Genomic DNA, 24,606 nt, shown 5'->3' with positions numbered 1-24,606 from the left:
CCTTTACCTCTCCGCAGCTAAACCCTCTTTATCCCCTTTTCCCTCTGCTCCTCCACCTCTCCCTGCCCATCCCCACAGCACTGTACTTGTCCGCTCAACTGTATATATTTTCATTACCCTATTTATTTTGTTAATGAATTGTACATCACCTTGATTCTATTTAGTTGCCATTGTTTTTACGAGATGTTCTTCCCCTTGACGCTGTTTATTGCCATTGTTCTTGTCTGTCCGTCTCCCCCGATTAGACCGTAAGCCCGTCAGACGGCAGGGACTGTCTCTATCTGTTGCCGACTTGTTCATCCCAAGCGCTTAGTACAGTGCTCTGCACATAGTAAGCGCTCAATAAATACTATTGAATGAATAAGCACTTGATACATATGACTGATTGATTGATAGCACTATCACTAGCATCACTTCCTTTGCTTTAAAGTCTTGGTCCCAAAGTCTTCAAGATTAGACCAATGAGAGACTCCATCACCATCACTATTACCATCACCACCGCTCTGAATGGACACTCTCAAGGGATACAACTGAAAAGCCGCTTCTATTTCTCAAAGTAAATCTACTGACACGTGATATACGGTGAGTTTGATGTTAAAAAGAGTGATAGAGACACTGGGGACGGGGATGGAAGCTGCCCTGTAAAATCTGCTGATCCTCCCTCTCTTCAGCTTCTCTTGGTTTGCGCAGATCCTCTTTGTTGTTTGAGGGTTCTCATGGTGAGACTCGGCCGACGGAGAACAGTTTTACCTCAGGACGGTCAAACGACAATACGGCCTGGTTGTCAATGAAGCCATATTTAGGACAGTCCCAGAATCGCTTTCATTCCTGAGTCCTCCTGCTTCAAAATCACCTGAGCAATGAAAGGGTGAATGCCTCCCTGGAATCATTGCTTCAGCATCCCACAAGAGGCGTTAGGATTTTCACATTTTCGGCCATACCAAATGGCTTCCAAAAGGCCCATTAAAGACCTGGCTCCAGTTCTCGACCTGGTCATGCCGTCTGAGTTCTCCTGCTACTACCCATTAGAGACACTGTGACCCAATAACTCCTAGATCCACCCCTCACCCTCTCCAGTACTTGTATGTTGATAGTGTCTATTTACTTTGACTTAGGGCAGCCACTCTCTCAGCCTTATACCAAAGTCAGGGCTTTGGGCTTGGGTCTCGGAAGCACACTTTACTTCAGAGTCCCTGCCTCTCTCCCCTTCCTGAATTCCCCAACATGACCAGCTTGGAACGGGAACCTCAGTAAGGATTCAGTAAACATTTGCTGAAGCGCAATGCTATACCAGGAAAACTGGCACAACGTCCCTGTGCTTCAGAAACCGGAATTGAACGGTATTTTAATATCTTGGTGCTTGCGGGGAGAGAGCTGAAGTGTTGGTCAGTGGTTTTGTTGAAACACTTTGTTCTTAGGACGTGTGTTGTGCCACTATCCTCTGAGGAAACCTGGTACGTAACATCGCTGCTCGGGGTAAATGGTAGCACTCTGTAATAAACTCATCCACCTACTCACTCTCTAAATACTGTCTCACTGATTTCAAACTTTCCAGATGACCTATGCCTTTCTGAAAGTCTCACAAAAGGAAAGCCCTAAACTGCGAGATGGGATCATTTCCACTAACTCTATTGGTATGGTCTGTCCTAAATGCTTAGTACAGTGATCGGCACAGAGTAAGCACTCAATAAATAGCATTGACTGACTGGCTGATCCCCTTAAATCTCCTGTGGACAAAATCAAAGAACCAACTTTAGGGATTGGGCCAGATCAATATCATTGTGGTTTATACCACAGCCTTGACAATTCCAAAATGCCCCCGGACCTGGAATAAACACATGCTAATCAGGTTAGACACCGTCCATGTCCCACATGGGTCTCATAGCCTTCAACCCCATTTCATAGATGGAGTAACGGAGGTAAAGAGAAGTTAAGTGGCTTGCCCAAGGTCACAAAGCAGACAAGACTAAAACCTAGGTCCTCTGACTCCCTGATTCGTGCTCTTTCCACAAGGCTACGGTTGCATTCAAGCACAGCTGGATGACGCATGCTTCCTCCCTGCATCTCTCAGTGTGGCTCAGTGGAAAGAGCCCAGGCTTGGGAGTCAGAGGTCATGGGTTCGAATCCCGGCTCTGCCACTTGTCAGCTGTGTGACTGTGGGCAAGTCACTTAACTTCTCTGTGCCTCAGTTACCTCATCTGTAAAATGGGGATTAAGATTGTGAGCCTCATGCGGGACAACCTGATTACCCTGTATCTACCCCAGCGCTTAGAACAGTGCTTTGCACATAGTAAGAACTTAACAAATACCAACATCATCTCTTGACTTCCTCCCAGGAATAGCATGGAGAGGGCTCATGGGAGCTTCAGACCCCAGCCAACCTGGCTCAGAAGACCCTGACTCAACTTGAGTAAGTGATAAAAAGGAGAGAGTGCCCTGACCAGCTGGTTAGAGAATGGGGGTGTAGGTTCACACCCTCATCTACATTCCCTTTCTCTTGTCACAAAAACCTTCGGCTGTGAAAGAATCCACTTGGGAAGAGCCTCATCTACTGTGGCCCCAAGAAACTCTTGCTTCAGGGTCAAATGAGCTCATAGCCTGATTAGTTATTGTTAATGAAGGTATAGACAGGATAGATCAGTCCCTGCTGGGCTGGGAGACTGATAGGGGGAAACCAGCCTGGAGAGGGGAGTTAAGTCACAGAGATTGCTCCAATACCATCATGACATAATAAAGTTTGCATATCACTTAGGGTCCCCACAAAATTAATTAGGTCCAGGCCCATGGAGGTTAAGAGGGCTTCGTCCACAGAACAATATTAAGTCCTATAGAGAAACTATGATCTATGGCTTTCCTGCTTTGGCAGTAGTTTAAGTCCATTTGATTGGAAGGCAGTTTTTTTTTTCACTTTGATCATTCTGCCTTTTGCCCCCAGCTTTTTTCTGGATATGTCCTTCGGAGGAAAAGTAAAACCAATTCCAGAAATGTTAAAATGAGGGCAAAGAGAAAACCATCATTACCCAATGCACTATTTATAATCTTCTTCAAGGAGAATGATTTGATACACAGTCCTCAGAAGTAACTAAGTGCTTTGGCTGAGGTTTGGAACCAAACCAGACTAATGGTGAAAGTTGCAACTAAGCCAATAAAAGTAGATTACGCTCTGCTTTTCCCTGAGGTCTCTCCGGGCAGTTCAAGTAAAATTGTGAAGCCCATCTGGGACAGGGACTGCGTCCAACCTGATTTGCTTGTATCCAATCCACCCCAGAACTTAGTGTAGTGCCGGGCACATAATAAGTGCTTAATATTATTATTATTACTATTATTATTATTAAAGCTGCAGTTCCTGATAACATGCTAATGAAGTTCTGCAAAACTGTTTGATTTGCTACAAGGCCTTTGATCCCCAAATCTTTTCATTGAACCATTGTCAGGAGCTTCTCTTATTCTCACCCTGCTTATAGTTGGCTTACGGGAAACAGATGGTGGTTTGGATGTCGCTTCTCTCTACGATGGTTGTATGTCAGTGTAAGGTTGGAGTGTATCATTCAATTGTCCATCCAGCACCTTGCAATGGAAACTTCATCTCAGCTTGAGGGAGGAAGTGGGCCAAGAAGGGATGTTCTTGCCTGTTGAACTCAGAATGTCAGGTGGGTAGTGGAGATGAGGTATGAAACAATGCAAATTGTGTTCCCAGGGTGACTGAATCAAGGGGTGCCTGGGAGAAAATATCAAGCAGTACAGATTGTATCTCTGTAGTGGTTGCATTGTGGGGATAGCTACCTGAGACATATCTATACAGAAATTCAATCAATTAATCAATCATATTACTGTGTGCAGAACACTGTACTAAGCACTAGGGAGAGTACAGTGTAACAGAGTTGGTAGACACGTTACCTGCTCACAATGAACTTACTATAACTCATTCATTCAACTGAATTTATTGAGCTCTGTGTGCAGGGCACTGTTCTAAGTACTTGGGAAAATACAATACAACAATAAACAGACACATTCCCTCAGTGAGCTTACAGTCTACTGAGATTACTTATAGCATCTCTCACTATAAAGTTTAATTTGGTTCAAGCACTTCACTTCCTCAAACTTGAATAGAGAGATTGTAGCCCTTTCAATTTGGCATGGGTTTGTCATCACTACTCTATTATTCAAAAGTACCATTTTGCTTAAGATATGAAAGATAACCCTTTTAAAATTAAATAAATTTACATATGTGCAAAAAGAGTCTAATTAGAATATGTCATTATTGGCACAGATTTATACTGCCAGTTGATCATGCAGTTGAAGTTAGTATATTAGTCATGGCTGATTTTTACTATGTTTTTGTTGTTTTAATCAGTTTTGTGGATCCTGCCATTAGTGAATCAATTCATTTTGTATCATTTCCTGTGGTAAACTGATTTTATGCAGCACTCCTTCCCTTAAAGCTCTATTTTCATGGAATGAATTAAGAATGATCAGCAAGGTAGAACAAGCAGCACAGGATGATACTAGTAGCAGAAGTGGGAGTCTCGTTGCTGAAAATGAAAAACCAAATCAACATAAAAGTGACTGGTAAGCTCATTGTGGTCAGGGAATGTTCTACCAACTCTGTTGAATGATATCAATCAATAATCGATTGCATGTATTGGGTGCTTACTGTGTGTAGGACACTGAACTAAGCACTTGGGAGAGTATATTACATAACAATACAACAGACACAGTCCCTGCTCACAAAGAGCTTACGACCTACAGCGTTGAGTCTTGCACTCTCCCAAGTGCTCTGGGAACAGTAAGTGTTCAATAAATCCAACTGATGATCGATTAGTTGCATATCAGTACCAGAAGGGTGGCAAGCCAACTGAAAACTGAACTTTCCATTGTAGAACCAGATGCCTCTAATTCCGGCTCTGCCACTTGTCTGCTGTGTGACCTTGGAAAGTCACTTCCCTTCTCTGTGCCTCAGTTACCTCATCTGAAAAATGGGGATTGAGACCATGTGTGCCCCATGTTGGAGAGGGACTGCATCCAACCCATTTGCTTGTATCCACTTCAGCGCTGACTACGGTGACACATAGGAAGTGCTTAATAAAGACCGCAATTATTATTATTATTCCCTAGAGCAAAATATGAGCAACAAATGTCCAGTTTCCACTCTTGCTCCTTAGGTATTAATTAGACCATCTGGAGCTGCACTCCCTACCCCCTTCTCTTCCCGCTCAGGAGAGTCATTTCTGTGCCCAGAAGCAATGTCTGACTAAATGGAGAAAGGCCTGGGGAAGAGAATGGATCTCTCAAAGGGCCAAATTTACACCTGGGGAGTTTCTGGCCAGGCCTGCTTCCCCCACCCCCCATAAATGGTTACAGACATTTGCAGGAGATTAAGACATCCAATCTCATGGGGTCCGGGGTCTCCATTTTTAGACAAGATGATTCTGATCCAGTGAGTTATTTGTGAAAAATGAAAGGAATTTCTCCAAAACACCCTCAAGAGGCTTCCCCACCTCCATCCCCTCGGCAGCAGGGGGATTGAGTGGGATTAAGGTTGGTTCTTGCTACCTATTCTGGCCCTGCCCCTTTCCTCCTCAGCAGTTTTCCTCCAGTTCCTGAGAGGACAAGGAGGAGGAAAATAAGGAGGGAGGTGATACGGGAGTGCTTACTGCATAAAGGGTGGAGAAGCACAGAAAACAAGGGCGAGAAGCAGTTATGCCTAATGATTAGGAGCCAGAGGAACTGGGTTCTAACCCTGGTTCTGCTACTTGCCTGCTGTGTGACTTTGTATGAGTCGCTTAACTTCACTATGCCTCAGTTTTGTCTTTGCTAAAATGGGAATTATATATCTGTTTTCTCTCCCTCGCACTTAGACTGTGAGCCCCTTGTGGGACAGGGACTGCGTCTGACTTGATCATTCGTATCTCCCCCAGTGTTTGCCACATAGTAAGTGCTTAATGAATACCATGGTATTATCATTATTCTCAAGTTTAGCCCTATCCTTCTTACCAGTGACAAGCCCACCAATGACCCATAAGCCAGTGAGTTACAGCAAGGAACCAATGAAGTGCCTTAATGGAACTACACTAACTTTATGCAACAACACTTATACACACTCTTTCTCTATTTCTCTGTCTCTCACACACACACAGATACACACACACACACATTCCTTTACCTTTCCTTAACCTTCTGGTAAATTCATTGCTACCTCTACAAAGGGAACAAAGAGAAGTCATCCACTGCCAACTGGCCAGTCTTTTCAGGGTGTTATTGATGGGGAAATAGAGAATGGAATTATAACTAGAACAGGAACCTGTAGTTGTTATTTTCTTACTTTTTTGTGTGTCTGAGACTCTGCCAAGTCATATACGTGACGAGAGTACGATCCATTTTTCTTGCTCCTTCTGATGTGCTGTCTGAGTTTATTCTTTCAAGGCAATTGAGCTGGCTCTGTAGATCACTCCCCTAGGCTAGGCGAGGAACTCAAACAAAACATCTTTGTATTCAGAAATTTTTAATTCTTCATTTTATTCTCCACTTTGGAGTCTAAGTAGAAAAGGGGGGTGGAGGGGTGTGTGTGTGTGTGTGTGTGTGTGTGTGTTGGGTTGGTGGGGGGGAGGGAAGAGAGAGAGGAATGAATTGACAACTGCTTAAAAATTGTCATCACCTTGCCAGAGGTTTGAAAATTTCAGCAATTAAAAAACGGTCTGCAAACTGCATGGACGTGGGGCAGGCATCGAGGAAAGGGTAGGGGAGGACACCACCAGCTCAGCAAGGTAGGGTTTGGAGGAGGAGAAGACCCTAAGAATCTAAAATAGTGTCCCCTTTTAAACTGTAAGCTCACTGTGGGCAGGGAATGTTCTGTTACGTTATGTTGTACTCTTCCAGGAGCTTAAAACAGTGCCCTTCACACAGTAAACATTCAATAAGTATGAATGATTAATTGATTAAAATATATGAGAGCAGGTGTTCCGGCAAATGAGTTGGAGAGGGAGGGAGGCAATAGTTTGGGATTGGTAGTCTTCTTTCCCTTCATGGTGGGGAAAAGAAAACGAATTGAATGACTAGTGTTGCTGCTGCCAACCACCTACCTCAACACACCCAGGCTTGATAACTCCACAAGGGGCTGGAAGCAGTGACAGGAGAAACTTTAAGCAGTTCTCAATCATCTTCCTCCTCCTCCTTCTCTTCCTCTTCTTCCTCCTCTTCCTGTGCACTCCTTAAATCTACTTCTCTGGACTATACAAATGTAAGGGCTGAAACTTCCTCTATTTTTAGTTTGTGGCGACCATTTTCCGGGTATGTGGCCTCTGGCATGGTGGGACTGCTTGCCCCCGGGAGGGTTCACTGGTCCCATTGGCTGCCCGTCTCGGCTAGCCAGCCTTGGTGACACTGCTGCTTGCTGATATTGGCAGTAGTCAGATGAGTGGGTGAATGGGTGGTGCCTATGGGTCAACTCACCATCGGGCCATTCTTACAGGGCTGGGAGTTTCAGTAAACCAATCAATCAATGGTGAGCACTTACTCTGTGCAAAGCACTGTAATAAGCACTTGGGAGAATACAGTACAACAGAGTTGGTAGGCACATTCCCTGTCCTCAATAAGCTTACAGACTAGAGGGGTAGATTAACATTAATATAACTAAAGATGATTTAGATATGTTCATAGAGCTTTTTTGTTAGTTTTTGCCATGCTATTTAATAAGAGTTTATTATGTGCCAGGCACTGTATTAAAATACGAGCTAATCGGTTTGGGCACAGTCCATGTCCCACATGGGGCTCACAGTATTAATTCCCATTTTGCAGATTAGGTAACTGAGGCACAGAGAAGTTAAGTGATTTACCCAAGTTCACACAGTAGATTTGTGGTAAAGCTGGGATTAGAACCCAGGTCCTCTGACTCCCAGGCACATGCTCTTTCCACTAGGCCATGCTGCTTCTCACTTGTTTATTCATAGCCATTTGTACATATTTTACATACACTACTATTTAAACCTTCACTCATCTATATAATCTAGTCCTTTCACCAGCTTCTTCCTCTGCCCCTATTATAACTGTGGTACTTCAGTGCTTACTATATATCCCAGGCACTATAACTAAGCACTGGGACAGAGTCAGTGCTTAGTTTGGCTCTGCCACTTGTCTGCTGCGTTACCCTGGGCAAATCACTTCACGTTTCTGTGCCTCAGTTACCTAGTCTGTAAAATGGGGATTGAGACTGTGAGCCCCACATGGGACAGGAACTGTGTCTAACTTGATTTGCTTGAATCCACCCCAGTGCTTAGTATAGTGCTCACATAGTAAGCACTTAACAGATACCATCTTTATTATTATTACTATTCAAGGTACTTACTACAGCCCTTGTCCCATATGGTGCAACCAATCTAAGTAAGAGGGGGAACAGGTATTGAATCAACATTTAGATGAAGAACTTCAGGCATAAAGAAGTTAAATGACTTGCCCAAGGCCACAAAGAAGGCAAGGGGTAGAGCTGGAATTAGAACCCAGGTCCTCTGGCTCCTAGGACTGGCTCTTTCCACTTGGCCATGCGGCTAGTCGGCTCAATGACATGATGGAATTGAGCAATTTTTCAACCCAGTAATTTTCTCTGCTAACCTCACCAGATAATACTTGGAAGAATTGTATTATTGCTTGCCCCCTTGATAGCCAAAGACAAGGAGGGGGTGAATCTCATAACAAGTGTAATTTTTATTTTCCTCTAACACTTCATAATAGTCCTTTGTATGCACCCCTTATACTTGACACAACTGGAACTCAAAGTTGTGTCATAAAGGAGAATCTCATTATGCCTACAACACTATCTGGAATCATCTTACTTCTGTGCTGATTAAATGTGATTCTGCTGATTACATTTTTTTTAAGTCAACTGCTTGGACAAATGATCAAAAACTGATGGCCAAAGATCCGTCACTGCTAAGCAGCAAGCTCGATATTCAGTTGTTGATGATCCAAATATCTAACAAAAGCCATGATCACAAGAAGACAATCCAATAATAATAATTGTGGCATTTGTTAAGTGCTTACTGTGTGCTAGGCACTGACCTAAGCACTGGGGTGGATAGAAGCAAATCGGGTTGGATACAGTCCCTGTCCCACATGGGTCTCCAAGTCTCGTTCCCCATTTCACAGATGAGGTAACTGAGGCCCAGAGAAGTGAGTGACTTACCCAAGGTCACAGAGCAGACAAGTGGCAGAACTGTAATTAGAACCCATAACGTTCTGACTCCTAGACCCGTGCTCTATCCATTACGCCATGTTGCTTCTCCAGTGCAACAACCAGTCAATTCGACCATGCAATCTTCAGCTGAGAGCCATTTATCACTAGGGGAACCAGATTCTGGTCAAGTTCCTCATTTCCTAGTTCATGGGCTCTCCCACTGTCCCATTCACTTGGCAAACACCTTGAGCAGCACCCCCTGCTGCCTCGGTCAAATTCTATTTTCTAGGTGATCTTTCATTTCCCAGGCCACATCTTTGTTTTCCTTTTCCAAACTCTTTTGAATCCTTCTCAGTCTCTCAGTCAAAAATCTAATATCCCCTTTTCTCCCCACATTGTTGGTCCCTGGATATTAGTGGCCAAGAGAGAGGTTTTGTAAAGGAAGAAGGACTAATAATAATAATGATAATAATATTTGTTAAATGCTTATTATGTATCAGGCACTGTGTTAAGCGCTGGGGAAGATACACATTAATCAGGTCAGATACAGATCCTGTCCCACATGGGGCTCGCAGTCTACGTAGGAGGGAGAAAGGGTACTGAATCCCTATTTTACAGAAGGGGTAATTGAGGTATAGAGAAGTTAAGAGACTTGCCCAGGGTCACAGAGCAGGCAAGTGCCAGAGCCAGGATTAGAACCCTGATCCTCTGATTCCCAGGCAAAGCAACTTCTCTGGGACCTGCACTTGGCTGAGAACCCCTTAAGCACTCTGATGCTCACCCCAGCCCCACAGCTCATAATATCAACATATTTACACTCTATTCCCCCTATCTCTAATTTATTCTAATGTCTGCCACCCACTGAAGACTGCAAGCTCCTTGTGGGCAAGGACTGCACCTACCAATTCTGTTATGGGCACGGAATGTGTCTGCTAATCATGTTGTACTCTCCCAAGTGCTTAGTACAGTGCTCTGCACACAGTAAACACTCAAAGACGATTGATCGATCGACTGATTGATTGTTTTCCCAAGCACTTTTCTAACTCTCAGCATTGCATTTTCAAATGCTTCATAGAGTCCCCTGCAGAAAGTAAGCACTCAATAAATACCATCGATTAATTCTTCCAAATGCTTAGTACAGTGTTCTGCACACACTAAGTGCCCAATAAATACTACTCATCAACTGATTGACAGATCTGCAGCAAGATTTTTCCAGTATCTCAGATCCCATTCTATTCATTCATTCATTCAATAGTATTTATTGAGCGCTTACTATGTGCAGAGCACTGTACTAAGCGCTTGGATTGTACAGATCGGTAACAGATAGAGACAGTCCCTGCCCTTTGACCTATTCTGTTGCTTTCAAGTGAGGACATTTTCAGACCCGTCATGTCTCACTGTCCTCTCATTCAGTCATACTGAGTGCTTATTGTGTGCACAGCACTGTCCTAAGCACTTGGAAAGTACAATTCATTATGTGTTCTGTTCTGTCTGTCCCTCTTCAAACCTGCCTTGGGTTCATGTTATTCTCCTCTTGACACTGATGCAGTCGGGAGCAGTCCTACTCTTTCTCTCCTCTGCCTCCACCTACTTTCATGCTTCAAAGAAATCACTTTTTCCCTCAGCTACTACTTTAAAAGCATTTTGTTCTAGGACCCATCCTAGAGAATGTTGAACCTACTCGAAAACAGTGAACAATCAATCATATTTATTGAGCACTCACTGTGTGCAGAACACTGTCCTAAGTGCTTGGGAGAGTACAATATTACAGAGTTGGTGGACACATTCCCAGCCTACAGTGAGCTTACAGTTGAAAGGGGGAGACAGACATTTATATAAATGAATTACGGATGTGTACATAACTGCTGTGGGGCTGAGGGAGGAGTGAATAATGGGTGGAAATCCAAGTACAAAGGAGATGCAAAAGGGAGAGGGGGTAGGGGAAATGAGGGCTTAGTCAGGGAAGGCCTCTTGGAGGAGATGTTCCTTCAATAAGGCTTTGAAGGTGGGAGAGTAATTGTTTGTCAGATATCAAGAGGGAGGGCTTTCCAGGCCAGAGGCAGGATGTGAGCGAGGGGTCAGTGGGGAGATACATGATATGAAGATACAGTGAGTAGGGTGGATTAGAGGGCAGGGTTGTAGTAGGAGAGCAGCGAGGTAAGGGAAGATAATTGAGGGCTTTGAAGTCGATGTTAAGGAATTTTGTTTCATGCACAGGTGGATGGGCAACCACTGGAGATTCTTGAGAAATGGGGAAACATGGGCTCAATTTTTCTTATAGAATAATGATCTGGGCAGCAAAGTGAAATATGGATAGACTGGGGAGAAACAGGAGGCAGGGAGGTCACGAAAGAGGCTGATACAGAAATCAAGATAGGATAGATTAAGTGCTCCGATCACCATAGTAGCAGCTTGGATGAATCAATCTATCAACCAGTCAATAGTATTTATTGAACACTTAATATTTGCAGAGCACTATGCTAAGCACTTGGGAGGGTACAATGCAACAGAATTAGCAGACATGCTTCGTGCCCATAGCGAGGATGAAGAGGAAAGAGTAGATTTTAATGGGGTTGTGAAGGTTGAACTTACAGAATTTGGTAATAAATTGGATATGTGGATTGAATGAGAGAGAGGAGTCGAGGTTAATACCAAGGTTAGGGGCTTGTGAGACAGGGAGGATGGGGATGCTGTCTGCAGAGACAGGAAAATCCAGGGGAAGATGGGGTTTGGGTGGAAAGATAGGGAGTTCCGTTTGGGACATGTTAGGTTTGAGATCTCAGCAGGACATCCAAGTAGAGATGTTGTGAAGGCAAAAAGAAATGTGGGATTGCAGAGGGAGAGAGATCAGGCCATTGGATTAGGAAAGGAGATCACTGGTGACCTGTGAGAGGATGGTTTCTGTGCTGTGAAGGGGATGGAAGTCAGACCGGAAGGGGTCAAGGAGAGAGTTGGAGGAGAAGAACTTGAGACAGAGGAGGAGTTTGGAGAGGAATGATAGAAGAGAGGTAGGGTTATAAAGAGGGAGCCATAGGTTCAAGGGAGGGGTTTTTTAGGATTGGACAGGCATGAGCATGTTTGAAAGCATAGAGGAATAAATCATTGGTGATCAAACAGTTGAAGATGGTCGTCAGGGATTTAAGAAGGTGGGGGCAAGTATTTTGATAAGGTGTGAAGGGATGAAGTTGGATGCGCAGGTGGAGGGAGTGGATTTTGAAAGAAGGTGGGAGATCTCCTCTTGAGATACTGTTGGGTAAAATGGGAGAGCTGAAGAAAGGGCAGAAGGAGAGAGTGAATGATGAGGAGCAGGAGAGATTTTAGGGAGATAACCCCTGATGGTTTCAATTTTCTCAATTTTCCCAAGTAAGTGTCCAGGTCATTGAGGTAATTAGGTCATTAGGTCATTATTCATTCAGGCATTCATTCATGCAGTCATATAACAAAACTGCTTGATGGCCCCTTGCTAGGAGAGAATGAAGTTTCAATCTTGTTTCTAGAATTCCAGACGTGTAGTAGAGGGATCCTAGGGTCACAGTTGGCTGGGACTTGGAGAAATCACTTATACCAGTCCCTACCTCCAAGTAAAAACTAAATCAGTGGAATTTCTAAGCGGTGTACGAATAATGTTAATCAAATATATACTCTTTGAATGAAAGTTACACAGTTAAAATTCTGAATTTCTAGAAAGTCTTCTGATTCATCCATTTTCACCATTTCTTTTGTATTATACCAAGTCATAAGGATAAAGTCTATAAACCTAATCTGTGTTCTACAAATTCAGAATATATTTTTAAGCATTTTCAGCAACAGGGAACCGAGCCACCAAAAATTACAAGGGGTACCTAGAAATCTTTAGCAGCTTCCTGGAATCCACTTCCAGATATAAGCAGAGTTTTAGCGAAGGAGAGAGTCTCTGGAGAAACCAAGGAGATCTTACAGCTAACGCTGCAGCCAAAAAACGACTGGGTACTTTTACTGCAAAAATGGAAATGCATCATTTCTTCCCTACTGCCCAAAGCAATTATGATACAAACACACAGCGAATATCACCAAACCAAACGATACTCTCAGAAGAACGGGGAGAATGGGATGAGGCGAGAGGGGAAAATTAAAAGAGGATGAGAAGGGGAGAAAGAGTGAAATGATAACAAGGAAGGAAGTATGAGGTGAAAAAGTGAAGGAAGTGATTTTTCCCTTTGAAAGTTGAATTGAGGTTTAAGGAGCTTGGAATGAGGGAGGGTCTGAAAACGCAAAGTAGTGTTGTCTAGTGGATAGAGCAGAGGCCTGGGAGTCAGAAAGCCTTGAGTGCTAATCCCAACTCTGCCACCTATTTGCTGTGTGACCTTGGGCAAGTCACTTAACTTTTCTGTGCCTTAGTTTTCTCCACTGTAAAATGGGGATTAAAACTGTGAACTGAAAGCGACTGTGTCCAACCTGATCAGCTTATATCTACCCCAGCATTTAGTACAGTGCCTAGTGCATAGTAAGCACTTAAGTAAAATTAAAATAAAAACAAACCCTGTATAGTCCTTGCTGGTAACTGCATTTGATTTATTGACATGACAATTGCTGACTCACTAATTGCTTGGGGAGGGGGGTTTGGAGGAGTCCAGTTTGGTTGTTGAGGGGACAAACAGTCCCCTCCATTTTATTACACTATCTCCAATGATGGTTTCAGTTTTCCAATTCCTCATGAAATGTTTGTCCTCTTTCAATGCCCCTAAATCAAGGGTATTCTTTCAATGCCTTAACACGGCTGTTACATATTTATGTTTACACTGATGGGGATGCAGGTTGAGAATGCACTGTCATATTATGAATGTTTTATGGAAGTGGTTTTTCATTGCCCATTTGAAAGACAAATGGGAACAGAAGGTGTTTTCCTTTCACGCCACACTTTGTAAGGAAATAATCACTGTGCAGATGGAATTCAAGGAGAGAAGTCTCAGCGGGAGTCCTGCTTAAAGTTTTGAAGGTCAAGCCTCTATGGGAGAAAAGGTTAAGACCCGATTGGAGCAAAGATCAGATTTCAATGGGAGAGAAGGTTAGGCTTCATTCAGAGGCCTAGTTCCTGGTTCAGGATTTTCTCTTTATCTGCATTTTAACCATCAATGCCACGAATCAATGGAATTTACTGAGAGCTTACTTTGTACAGAGCACTATATTAAATGCTTGTGAGAGTGGAATACAAGAGAGTTGGTAGACCCAATCCCTGACCGAAAAGATTTTACAGTCTAGAGTAAGCAATCAATCAGTCACATTTATTAAGCACTTACTGTGTGTGTAGCACTATACTACGTGCTTGAGGAAGTACAATATAACAGAATAGGTAGACATGTTCCCTGCCCACAGGGAGCTTACAGCCTAGATGACAAGAGAGTAAAATGAATTATGATTCTGTACATACATGCTGTAGACCCGAGGGTGGGGTGAATAAAGGGTACAAATCCAAGTATCAGGGTGACGCAGAAGGGTGAGACAGTAGAAATGAGGGTTTAGTAGAGGAAGGCCGCTTGGAGGAGATGTGACTTCAAATAAGGCTTTGAAAATGGGGAGACTGATCATCTGTCAATTATGAAGAAAGAGGAAGTCCCAGGCCAAAGGTAGGAAATGGGCAAGAGGTAGGAAATGGGCAAGGAATCAGTGGCGAGATAGACGAGATCAAGGTGCCTGATACAATCAGACTGAACCCCTTGGGGAGGGGTTATATTTTCTTATTTTGAAATTACCCACAGTTCCCCACAGCACCAGATAGGTTTTTAACGCACACCACTGTCGATGGTGAGATCGAAACAGACCCACTTTCTTCCCATCAATCTACATTAGAGTGCCTCAAGGGTCAAAGAAGTATGACTTCACAGGTTCAATCAATCAGCCAAATGTTGCTACAACATTGGTGCTGTTCTCTCTAAAATAATCGATAGCCCAAGGTGAACATATACTACGAAAGATAGGAATACTCGGCTTGGATCTCAAACTGAACGTAGCATTACCTGGCAGAGGTTGCTTCTGCCCTTGCTCTCCAACTTGGGCCTTTCGGGGCTTTATCTTGAGGAGGCAAGCAGCATTTCAAGCTCTTCAAGGACCACTTGGGGGCCCCTGGAGAGAAGATAGAGGAAATTGCTTTCCCAATCCTTAGAAGATTATAGTGAACAATGGGAAGCAAACTGTAGGAAGCAACATGGCCTAGTGGAAAGATCAGGGGCCTGGGAGTCAGAAGTTCTGGGTTGCAATCCCAGTTTTGACACTTGCCTGCTGTGAGACCTTGGACAAGTCATTTAACTTCTCTGTGCCTCGGTTTCCTCATTGTAAAATGAGGATTAACTCCTCCTCCCTCCAATTTAGACAGTCCCATGTGGGACAGTGATTGTCTGACATGATTATCTTGTAATTTACCCCAGTGCTTAGAACACTGCTCAACTCATAGTAAGCATTTAACAAATACCATAATTATTAACAGAAAAGATTCTGCCTTGTATTGCCATCACTGGTCAGTGAGACAAGAGAGACTTCCCATCTGGAGAATTATGGGCCAATACTGTTTAAAGGCTGAAGTCAGCTCTCACAACAAGTCTGATTTTCTCTAGGGCAGCGAGACTAAAGGGAAAGAGCATGGACAGGGGAGTCAGAGGACTTGAGTTCTAATCCAAGGTCCACCGCTCATCTGCTATATGAACTTGGGCAAGTCACTTCTCTGTGCCTCAGTTCCTTCATCTGCGAAATGGGGATTCAATACCTGTTCTCCATCCTAGAAGGACTGTGAGCCCCATATAGGACCAGATTATCTTGTACCTACCCCAACACCTAATATACTCCTTTGCATGTAGTAAGTGTTTAACAGATGTTATTATTATCATTAATAATGCAGGCAGCTGTTATGGTCCTGGAAGGGCACAGGAGACCAGGAGACCTAAGACTTGGTGTTCTCCGTCTCTGAGAGAATATAATAAACCAGTTTGTTTGCCCCAGTGCTTAGTACTCTACCTGGCACATAGTAAGCACTTAAATACCACAATTATTATTATTATTATAATTATTATTATTTAGGCAAATATTTTCCTTCACACAAAGTGTTTACAATCTAACAGTTGTGAGGTAAAGAGCTCTATGCCCCTCCCACCTCCAACCTGAATCCACCCCTTAGCTACATCCTTCCTCTGGCCTGGAATTACCCCCACCTTCAATTATGACAGACCACCAGTCTCCCCACTTTTAATTCTTATGGCATTTAAGTGTTCACTATGTGCCAGGTACTGTTCTAAGCTCTGGAGTAGATATAAGTTAATCAGGTTGGACAAAGTCCCTGTCTCACATCAGGCTCGCAGTCTTAATCTCCATTTTACAGATGAGGCCACTGAGTCACAAAGAAGATAAGTGAGTTGCCCAAGGTCACACAGCAGACAAGTGGCGGAGCTGGGAATAGAACCCAGCTCCTTCTTACTCCCAGGCCAGTGCTCTATCTATTAGCCCATGATGCTTCTCAAAGTTTTGATAAAATGAAATCTCTGCCAAGAGGCTTTCCCGAATAAGACCTCCTTTCTCCTACTCCCTTTCCCTTGTGCATCATCTGTGCACTTGAATCTTCATCCTTCAAGCACTTGATATTCACCCCATCCTCACCCTTAGAGCACTTATTCATTCAATTTTATTTAATGAGTGTTTTCTTTGTGCAGAGGACTGTACTAAGCGCTTAGCACTGTATCAGTCCTTTGAGTGTCTATTTCTCCCACTAGACTGCAAGCTCCTTGTGGGCAGGGAACCTTGTCTAGCAACTCTGTCATATGGTAGTCCTCAAAAGTGCTTAGTACAGTGCTCTGCACACAGTAAGTGCTCAGTAAATATTTTTGATCAACTGAACCATCACAGGGTGAGAAGCAACATGGTCTAGTGGATAAAGCATGGGCCGGGGAATCAGAAGATCTGGGTTCTAATTCCAGCTCCGCCACTTATCTTCTATATGACCTAACTTCTCTTTGCCCCCATTACCACATCTTTACAATGGGGATTTAGTCTGGGAGATCCACGTGGGACACACACTTTGTCCAAACTGATTAGCTTGTATCTACCCCTGCAGTTAGTACAGTGCCTGACACAGAGTAAGCACTTAACAAATACCATAAAAAAAATAGGACTCAATCTCAGTTTATTCTCCCAAACGTTCTTAGCCATGCCTAGTTGGAAAAATCAGTGCCTGACTGAAAAGTCATCTGCTATCAAGACTACTGCAGATTTCCATCCAGACTCTGAGCTGAAACAGCCCAGGACAGATGTGCATGCAGCTCATTTGCTTCTCCAGAAATATCGCTTGTCAACCTCACTCATGATTTTACAGCTGGAAGCTCAGGAAAGAGGATCTTGCTTACATAGGAAACACAGCTGATGACAACTAATATCTGTACGGCTATTATTTATGATCAATCACTCATTTATTGAGTGCTTACAATGTGCAGAGAACTGTACCAGGCACTTGAGAGAGTACAGTACAACAGAATTAGAAGACACGTTCCCTTGTATAATGAGCTTACAATGCCCCAAAATAATAATGAGCTTCTATTTCTTTGCTTCTGTCTCTAGTTTTATCCTTAAATTACCCACTATCAGAGCAAAGCTTTCTCAAGTTCATTCATTCAATTGTATTTATTGAGGGTTTACTATATGCAGAGGACTGTACTATGCTCACAGTCTTAATCCCCATTTTACATATGAGGTCACTGGGGCCCAGAGAAGTTAAAAGACTTGCTCAAAGTCACAAGCTGAGACGAGGCAGAGCCTGAATTAGAACCCATGGCCTCTGACTCCCAAGCCTGGGCTCTTTCCATGGACCCACGCTGCTTCTCATTTAGAGGTCTAGGAATGAGGCATTGAATCCACACTCTTGGTTTTGGCATGTGCCCTAAGAAGGATATTCAGCAGCTGTGAAGAAGAGCAGAGAAGAGCCTTCCATGTTACTGTACTTGGGAGAAGCGTGGCCTAATGGAAAGAGCAACGGCCTGGGAGGCAGAGGATATGGGTTCTAATCCCAGCTCTGCAACTTACCTGCTGGGTGATCTTGGGCAAGTCACTTAGTTTCTCTGTGCCTCAGTTACCTCATCTGTAAAATGGGGATTGATACCTACCTGTTCTCCCTCCTCATGAGACTGGGAGCCCCCATGTGAGACAGGGACTGTGTCTGATCCGACTGACTTCTATCTGTCTTAGTGCTTGTTCCAGTCCTTAGCATAGAGTAAGGGCTTAACAAGTACCATTGTTGTGATGAGAAGCAGTGTGGCCTAAGGGATAGATCACGGGCCTCAGAGTCAGAAGGACCTGGATTCTAATCCCAGCTCTGCCACTTGTCTGCCATGTGAACTTGAGCAAGTCACTTCACTTCTCTGGGCTTCAGTTCCCTAATCTTTAAAAAGGTGATTAAGGCTGTGAGCCTCATGTGGGACAGACACTGCGTCTAACCTAATTTGCTTGTATCCACCCCAGGGGTTAGTGCAGTGCTCTGCACACAGTAAGCACTCAGTAAATACGATTGAATGAATGAAAGCACATAACAAATACTATCATCATTGTCATTATTATTTTTATCCTCATTCCCCCAATGGAAGTCAAACAAGAGAGGCCACAAACTGCATCACTCAGCTACCCCTGCTTTTCGATTCCATGGGGTAGTTTTTTCACCCTTCTAGCTATGGAAATGCCAAGAAATGTCTATGTCCTAATATACAAAATAGCTACGAGCATGCAAGCAACTCATTCCTCTCAGGGATGCCCCACATCAAATCTCGGCCTCTGCTCTTATTTCCAGGTATCAAAGGGGAGAAACTAGGGTGCAATGATAGTTTACAATCTACACCAGGGCCCCCACCAAAATAAAATGTAGAATGCCCCAAAATTCTCTGCTGCCCCAATGTGGGTACCCAGGCACACATACACACACACACACATATCTCCCCACCTCCACCAGCCCAAACCCAATATCTCTCTCACTCACAAGAGTCCAGTAAAATTGCAAGAAATGAATCCTGAACACACAATCTGATGCAGAATTCAAGATGGATCACAAATTCAAAGCTAGGCCACTTTTATTCATGTCAGGTATGCTAAAACCCTGCACTCTTATCACAAACCAACAGTTCTCTCCTCTGCCAAAACACCATGGTATTAGAATCTATCTCTCATTATATCGCTACTTTCTGCTTTACATCTATGCTGAACATTCCCACCCACGATCACAACCAAACATTTATCACAAGCCAAGTCTATCTCCACTTTGTGCATATGGAGTTTCCTGGGTTCCTTGCTATATTCTATTTTCACATTCTCTCCCCGTTTCTGTTTCCCCTTCTTGCTCCCTGGTTTTAAAGCTGGTGCTTCAGCACCATTCTACTTCTCTGCCTCCACCGAGCCTTCCCGGTTATTCAGAGGGGTGGATTCAAACGTCTGCCCTGATAAATAATGGAATGCCAGGGAAGGGAGATGCCAGCTTGCATTTTTAGATGGCAGAGATGTCAGAGAGATATGTTTTATTTTTTAAGGAGTGGGAGATGAAAAGAATTATATAAGTCCAAGAGAAAAGAGAAGGGCAAAAGGAAATGTCAGATCCATGAGAGAAGGACAAAATAAGACTGGACAACTGGGATCTGATCTGATCTTTAATACCTTTAATATCTTTAATACCATCATCTGCTCTAAGAGCCGTGAGGGTAGTGTGGCTTCAGAGGGGCCCAAAGGACTTGTTGGGGGTCTGGGGGCTAGTGAGAAAAGCGCAGAAGTCACTCAGATTTTTTTAACTGTATTTGCTTAGTGCTTACTATGTGCCAGGCACTGATCTAAATGCTGGGGTAGATACAAGCTGATAAGGTTGGACACAGCCCACGTCCCACACGGGGCTCACAATCCTAATCCTAGAGATGCAGTAACTGAGGCATAGAGAAGTGAAGTGATTTGCCCAAGGTTACACAGTTGGCAAATTGCAGAGTTGGGATTAGAACCCAGGTCCTTCTGAGTCCCAGGCCCATGCTCTATTCACTAGGCCACGCTGCTTCTCAATTGTGCCAACTTCCTTCTCAGGGTGCTTAGCCGAGCTTTAAAGACTAGAGAGATGGTTGGTCTCTAGCCTCTGAATCTATCAAACGCATTGTATTATACTCTCTATATGATGAAGTCTGCTCAGGTCTCCTTAGCCTCCTCCCTTTCATTTAGGGGAAAAATCTTTCCACATACAAATTCCTTCTTGGCTGCCTTCTCAAGCTGATGGTTCTAGAAAATTCTTCTTAGGATTAGAAGCAATGTAGGACTTGGAAGCAACAGTCCAAGAATATCCAAGGCATTAACACAACCAAGGCTCTCCAGTGGCAACCAAGAGCTAAATGCTGACAGTTAATCCAGCTACCTGGGCAGCACAGTAATAATAATTGTGATATTTGTTAAGTGCTTACTAAGTTCCAGGCACTGTACTAATCACTGGGGTAGATATAAGATTATTGGGTTGGACAGAGTCCCTGTCTCACACTGGCACAGTCTTAATACCCATTTTACAGATGAAATAACTAAGGCACAGAGAAGTGAAGTGACTTGCCCAAGGTCACAGAGCAGACACCTGGCAGAGCTGGGATTAGAACCCAGGTCCGTGCTCTTTCTACCAGGCCATGCTGCTTCCCCAAAGTTGGACAAAGAGAAAGCAAGGCAAATGAAGTAGGAGAGAAATGTTCTTTAAAACACACCCATGGTAGAGTGCCCAAATCACATCAAGATCCAGGCAAAGCCAGAGGCCAAGAGAGCAGGGGTAGCATCCAATCACCTTTATGTCGGTGAGTCCTGGATTGCTCAAATGTCAGATTTAAGTTCTAAAGCAGTTTTTTGGGGGGTTTTGTTTTGTTTTTATGCTATTTATTTAGTGCTAACTATATGCCAGGCAGTGTACTAAGTGCTACGGTAGATACAAGCTAATCAGTTTGGATATAGTCCTTGTCCCACATAGGGCTCAACAATATTAATCCTCATTTTACAGATGAGGCAACTGAGGCATAGAGAGGTTAAATGACTTGACCGAGGTCACATATCAAACCTGTGATGGAACTGGGATTAGAATCCAGGTCCTTCTGGCTCCCAGGCCCATGTTCTATTCACTAGGCTATGCTGCTTCTATCAACACCTCATATACTACAAACTCAACATCAGTGGTAAGACAGGAGCTAAAGGAAAATGCCCTAGAATGCAGCCAGTCCATCAGGACTGAACTAAATGCTCATCCTAATCCCATTTTTTTTTATTACAAATGCAATTATTATTATTATTATATTCTGCCAACACTCATTAAGTGCTTACAGTGTGCAAGGCTTTGACTAAGCCCTGGAGAACCTACAATAAAATCAAATTAATCCACGGGGTTTTGCCACGCGGGGGCTCATTATCTAAAAGGAGAACGACGACACATCGAACAGAAGCCTATAATTCGAACACAATGAAATTATTTAAAGGTAAATAATAAAAATGTTGACATAAAATTATATTAATCAGTTTTAAAAGAATCTAAGTAGTATGTGGAAGAGGAAGTCTTTCGGATCCTCTCTGTTCCAAATACATGATCCTTAGTTACCAACTGAGATGAGCATATGAGAAGACAGGATACTTGGAACATTTTTAAGCAGCTGTGGATTGGTCAGCCAAAACGGGGTGATCATCAATCAGTTGATCATATTTAGTGAGCATTTACTGTGTGCAGCACACTGTACTGAGAGATTGAAAAAGTTCTCTATAACAGAGTTGGTAGACATGTTCCCTGGCCATAACGAGCTTATAGTTTATAAACAGATAAAGCTAAAGAAATGCTTTGAAGGCATAACTGAGCAAAATCCCACAAGACAAAGCATAATGGGTGACATTTGGGAGCTTGAAACAGAGGACAGACCAGAAGGGTGTATAGAAATTAAAACGGGAGAGGGTTTTTTGCTGTTGTTGTTTTTTTATGGAATTTGTTAAGCACTTCCTATGTGCCAGGCACTGTACTGAGTGATGGGGTCGATACAAGATAATCAGGTTGGACACAGTCCATATCCCACATGGGGCTCACAGCCTTAAAAATTCCCATTTTACAGATGAGGTTACTGAGGCACAGACAAATGACTTGCCTAACATCACACAATAGTGAGGGAGCAGGAATTAGAGCCCAGGTGGTCCTGACTCCCAGGCCCGTGCTCTATCTAGTAGATCATGCTGCTTCTCCTGAAGCGGCTTTAGACAAATGTTTCCAGAAGACCGCAGTACCAAAAGGGAGAAATAAATTTGGTTCCAGGCATTAGGGGAAGCAAAATCAACAGTATAGAAGGAACAATAATTTCTACATGTAAATGGAAGGCACGGAATCCTCCATCATGCGGTATTTTTTTCAGATACACTGGCCCTCATCGATAAAGATCTTGTACTTATCTCAAAGAACTGCTTCATCATCTCTGTTTCTCTGTCTCCCTCTTCACACGCATTCACACACAGACACAGACATACCCACCTAATTCAGGTTATCCTAGGGACTGCTTTCTCATATACACGCTGAGAAACATTGTGGCCTAGAGGAAGAGCATGGGTGCGGAAGTCAGAGGACCTGGGTTCTAATTCTGGCACTGCCACTTGTCTGCTGTTTGTCACCCTTCTCTGCTTCAGTTTCCTCATCTGCAAAATGGGCATTCAATACATATTCTCCTTTCTACTTGGACTGCAACCCCCATGTGGGACCTGACTACCTGATTATCTAACTAAGAGCTTAGGAAGGTGCTTGGCACAAGATAAGCATTTACATATTCCACAGTTATTATTATTATTATACACTTATACCCACACAATTCAGATCACCCCGAGGAACACAAATCACATCTTTCCCAGGTTCTGATTTTGCTATTTTTTCTCCATTCTTCCACTTTGCAGTTTGTTCCAAACTACAACAATTACAAAGTTGAACCTTGAAGCAAATGCTTTCCTGCTTTTTAATGCTTTATTAATGTTTCCCATCTCGCTGTAAGCTCTTTGCGAGCAGGGAATATGTCTAACAAATCTGTTATACATTGTGCTCTCCCAAGTGCTTAGTACAATGCTCTGCACAAAGTAAGTGCTCAAGAAATATGATTGATTGATCTCACGTCCTGTCTCCTTGCCATCCCTGTCAAAAGTGGACTCTAAGCTCTCCAATAGCCAACATTTCCTTCCTGGTGGGAGAGGTGCCTGAGGCCAGCCTTTTTGACCCTCTAAGGAAGTTGGAATTGTGCCTCTCTTAGATGAGGCACAAAAAGTTGTGATACCTGCAAGGTGCCTCAAGGCCAGTGAACAGTGCTTCCTTTTGCATTCTGATAATGGACTTCAATTTTGGCTTTTAGAAAACTCTGTACAATATAACTAGGTCAGGACTGGACCCAAACCTTTCTTCAATTATTGGCCTGGAGAGCAATGGATCAGCTCTTCTGAGCAAAACTGAGGTGGGTGAATTAAATATGAAACCCTAAGAAATTAGGATAAAACCTCAGAGGCAACGGTGACAAATGCTGAAAACTTTGCCCAGGCTGTTACTAGATGTTATTTGCATTATCCGAACATCTGGAAGCTTTTCCGTGGTACCACCCTTTTAAAGTTTTTGTTTACAGTTTTTCTTTTACTTTGAAACCCAATTCCAAAACTACAGCTAGCAACCAACCAGAGGCTAGGATTGGTCACTGTCCTAACCAACAGAGAAACCATGGACACCACCCATTATACTTAATCACCTTGCCCCCTCCTACCTCACCTCACTACTCTACCACAATCCAGCCCACATACTTCGCTCCTCTAATGCTAACCTATTCACTTTACCTCAGTCTTGTCTACTCGCCGCTGACCTCTCACCCACATCCTTTCTCTGGCTTGGAATGCCTTCCGTCTTCATCTCCCACAATTAGTCTCCCCACCTTCAAAGGCTTACTGATGGCTCCTCTCCTCCAAGAGGCCTTCCCTGACTAGGCCCTCCTTTCCTCTACTCCCACTCCCTTCTGCACCACCTTGACTTGCTCCCTTCATTCATTCCCTCCTCCCAGACCCTCAACACTTATGTACATATCTGTAATTTTATTTATCTTAATGTCTGTCTCCCTCTTTAGACTGTAAAATCACTGTGGGCAGGAAATGTGTCTGTTATATTGGGCTCTCCCAGACTGTAAGCCTGCTGCGGGCAGGGACTGTCTCTCTTTATTGCGCATTGCACTTTCCAAGTGCTTAGTACAGTGCTCTGCACACAGTAAATGCTCAATCAGTATGACTGAATAACCGGCTTGGCCAAAGGTAACCTTGAATGAACCTCATAAAACAATCTGGTTGGTTGAGGAGGATTCCATAACCATGTTGGGAGCCTAGATGTTCTGCCTAGTCAAAATCTATAGAGACTTCTCAGTTATGTGAATTCTGGAAACAATTCCTTTTCCTGGGACTGAGGG

General features: G+C 43.5%; 1 long non-coding RNA gene across 1 annotated transcript in view; it reads left to right on the top strand.

Annotated features, from left to right (window-relative positions):
• Positions 1–434: 434 nt before the first annotated feature.
• Positions 435–24,606, top strand: part of LOC120638219 — a 68,063-nt gene continuing 43,891 nt past the window's right edge. The window contains exons 1-2 of the long non-coding RNA XR_005659762.1: positions 435–582; positions 2,337–2,410. This is a non-coding gene — a long non-coding RNA (uncharacterized LOC120638219). The remainder of the gene's footprint in view (positions 583–2,336; positions 2,411–24,606) is intronic.

This window comes from Ornithorhynchus anatinus, chromosome 2 (assembly GCF_004115215.2).
Source record: "Ornithorhynchus anatinus isolate Pmale09 chromosome 2, mOrnAna1.pri.v4, whole genome shotgun sequence".
NCBI classification, from domain to species: domain Eukaryota; kingdom Metazoa; phylum Chordata; class Mammalia; order Monotremata; family Ornithorhynchidae; genus Ornithorhynchus; species Ornithorhynchus anatinus.
This window is presented reverse-complemented; position numbering and strand designations above follow the sequence as displayed.